Here is a 3,479-nt window from a genome sequence, read left to right as displayed (position 1 = left end):
AATGCTATAACATGGGGAATCTTCCCAACACTGGATATCTTCGAACGAACTGTCGTGGATCTTGCCAGTTTTATAGTTTGGAAGGATAAGGCATTTGAAATCTGGTCAGGAGGATGGGCCTGTTTATACCCTGAGAGCGACTCATCTAGGAAATTGCTTGAAGAGGTTTGTTTTCTTCATTTTAGTCTCTTCTTGCCAGTTTACATAAGCATGGTTTGATTCTTCAAATGCATGCTTATCTCTGACAGCCCTGTGGACACCTTTATACTCATTTTTTCGATTAGCATTTAGTTTTGTTACGTTGACACGATCTTGTTCTCACGACTTCTGCAGGTGCAGAACAACTACTTCTTTGTCAATTTGGTAGAGATTGACTACATCCATGGTGATCTTTTTGCTGTTTTTTCTGATTTTTGAATGAGCGGTTTTGTTAGTTCTTCCATTTCTTAAAGCCACATTTAAGAATCATTTTGGACAGTACAGTTAAAATGAGGAAAAACACATTTAAAAGTTAGATTTACTTCAACCTTGTATTGATTTTATAATCGTGTTAAATTCATCTCATAAATGTGTTGTCCCTCACTTATCCCTCTCATATTAGTTGGACTCTCATTTTGGATTATATGTTTTGGAAGTTATTCTAAACTTATCTTTTGTAGTAGTTGTTTTAAATAATTTGGGACAAAGGAAGATGAATATTTTCTATATATTATGTGTATAGATCAATATTAATTCTTGTGCAGCTCTATTTAATTAGAGCATCATCGGGCTTCAGCCCCCATTGTAGCAAAAACAAAAGATTAGAGCATTATATAAGCTTTACGCATGCCTTCTTTCCATTCTATTATTCAAGCATTCCGGTCAAACAAACAGGGCATTATCGTTGTGCAGTCCTACAAGTTTTTTTCATTTTAAATTTTTTTTTTTTTTTTGGTTGGGTCCAAGGGGCTCTATAAGTCTAGAATTTAAGAACCTGATTTCCTTTTAATTTTCGAAAGTCCCAATTTAAATCAGGTTTCTAGCTTCTGATATATCATGTTGGATAATGGCTTTACAAATCAATGCATTCACAAATATGAGTAAGGCTCAAACCATTTAATTTATTTAAAACAATGATACACAAGGATCCTATTAATAACCTTCATGTATCCAAGTACATCATGAAAAAGACCAACCCAGTACCTACTCGTCAACAGGTGCAACTTCATAAATTTTTATGACTCGACTTGATGTGAGGTGTAACAATGATGAACTCCTTTAATATGTAATTTGCAGCTAGGTATTATCTTGGCAAACTATGGACTGTTAAGACCACCCTGTATATACAGAATCACCAACAAATTTGAATTTCTCAATGAATTGCGCATGCTCTTAGAAACTTGGGATTTCTCAAGTTTTGATTTAACTCTTTAATTTTTGAAAAATTGATAGAAGAAAATTTTGTCTACTTACTTCAATGGAGGAAGAACACTGCTCAAATGAACAACACATTTTTCAGGTCTACATGTCTATATTTTTGTTTAATGGAAATTTTTCACTTCCTCCTAAGCAATCCCATGTTGATGATGACGTGAAAGGGTTATTTGGGTACCTAAGCGATTTCTGGTTATGTTTCAGAAGGAAGTGATGCTTATAGCTTTGGTGTGCGTTTACTTATATCCTTGACGGGACGAAAAGCTGTGGATAATTATCAGGTAGGAGAATATTATTACATATGTGAAAGGTCATACTGAAAATGAAGTAAAATGAACAATATATAACATGTCCTTAGTCTATGTGTTAGAAAAAGGTAAAGAACAATATTAAGATTGATTAAATGTAAAACAACTTTCCGATATATTCCATGGGTGATGCTTTGAAAATTCAAGTCTCCTCTCCCATCAAATTTTTTGTATTTAAAGAGAGAGAGAAGGGGGGGGGGGGGGGGGAGAGAGAGAGAGAGAGAGAGAGAGAGAGACCATCACACCTCTGGTTTTGCATCATTTTACACAATCACCAGTGCACCATGAATTATGCAGCTGCCAGTTGGAGGGGCTCAGTCAGCAGTTTCTTCATTGATTGCAACTTCCATTTTCCCTTTGTGCAGCTCTGCGTTTTGCTTGAATTTGGCGTACATATTCTGCTACTACAACATGGAACTTTGGAGCAAGCTTACTTGATGACGAAACATTAAGGCCTGCCTTCTTCAAGGCCCTTGTGACATGCTTCTGAGCCTTTTGGAAGTGAACAGTACAAAGAGAAGGAACGGTGGATCTCAGTATTGGCTTCCCACAGGTTATAGGTCCTGCTTGAGCACTACATTCATAAAGCCAATCAATTAAAAAAATTGTCAGTTCGAAAATCAACCTCTGCTACTCATTGATGGTAGAATATACACAACAAACAAAACAAGAACAAAAAGAGGAAAAAGTTGGACAACTAAGGTGATTATTTCCCCAGTCCATCACAAACACACAAACAGAAAAACACCTATCCAAGAATTAAGCTAAAACACAACTCCAGGTGAATTTGATAGAAGGCTAATACTAACATAAAACAAGGGAAAAAAAACCTAATCAAAGTTGAAATCAGTAGGGAAAACTACAATTTCAATTATTAGCATCCATACAAAATTCTATGCAAAAATATCAGTCTACTTAGTCAATTTTGTGACAAACACAGAAGCATTCTCACAAATACCTCTTGATAACATAATTGCAAGCCTTGTAGAGCCTCTGCTTCGAATCCGAAAGAATATGGAGGTGACAAAAGCTTGTCAACGCCATTGCTTTCAACTTACACCCCACAGAAGCGCAGCGCCGTTTGTTTTTGGCATCAAATTCACTCGTCCGAGTAATCGCAGTACAAGCATTATGGTTGTGGTTGTTCATGATGATGTTGTTATTGTTCTCATCAGTGCCTTCAACAACAACCCCTGTGTCTCTGTCTTTCTTGTGCTCTTCTTGAAAGGGGCTGACACCGTAGTTCCAGTAATACTCCCGGTGCTGGACCTTGAGTTCCTCCATGAGAGCCCAGTAGTGGTCTTTGTAGCATTTGGCGAGCTGCTTGAGGTGGTGGGAACGGCGGCGAAGGAGCTCTTGGCGTGTAAGGTGGGAGGCACGGGAGAGGACGATGTCTTCTTGGGAGGGTGAGATAGGAGAGACTGTGGAGGTGGAAGGGTTGGCGTTTGAGGTTTGGGTGTCAGTGATGGGGTTATTGGGAGGCTTGGAACAAGAGGGAGGATGGTGTTTGGAACCAGAGGCAGCCATGGTAGGAGAGCAAAGGATGCCAAACAACACCCACTAAAACCAAACCTAGGAAAGATTATCAAGCATAAAAAATATAATCAACCAAACCTTTATTAATCTAGTAATCTTCATAAAAAATATAGCATCTGATCTTCAAACTTCCAGTTCCAGGTTTTAAAATTATCAACGATTCTGCAAAAATAAAAGCAAATAATAGCATTGAGACTGAAAGAACTCAAAAATGCACAACAC

General features: G+C 37.7%; 1 pseudogene across 1 annotated transcript; it reads right to left on the bottom strand.

Moving 5' to 3' along the window:
* Window positions 1-1,688: 1,688 nt before the first annotated feature.
* On the bottom strand, window positions 1,689-3,273 carry LOC147277509 (uncharacterized; annotated as a pseudogene). The gene is made up of 2 exons (XR_015123887.1): window positions 2,680-3,273; window positions 1,689-2,295 (listed from the first exon to the last, which is right to left on the bottom strand). The product of XR_015123887.1 is annotated as an uncharacterized LOC147277509 (transcript).
* Between the last annotated feature and the right edge of the window lie 206 nt (window positions 3,274-3,479).

This window comes from Dryas octopetala, chromosome 8 (genome assembly GCF_963921425.1).
Source record: "Dryas octopetala chromosome 8, drDryOcto1.1, whole genome shotgun sequence".
NCBI classification, from domain to species: domain Eukaryota; kingdom Viridiplantae; phylum Streptophyta; class Magnoliopsida; order Rosales; family Rosaceae; genus Dryas; species Dryas octopetala.
This window is presented reverse-complemented; position numbering and strand designations above follow the sequence as displayed.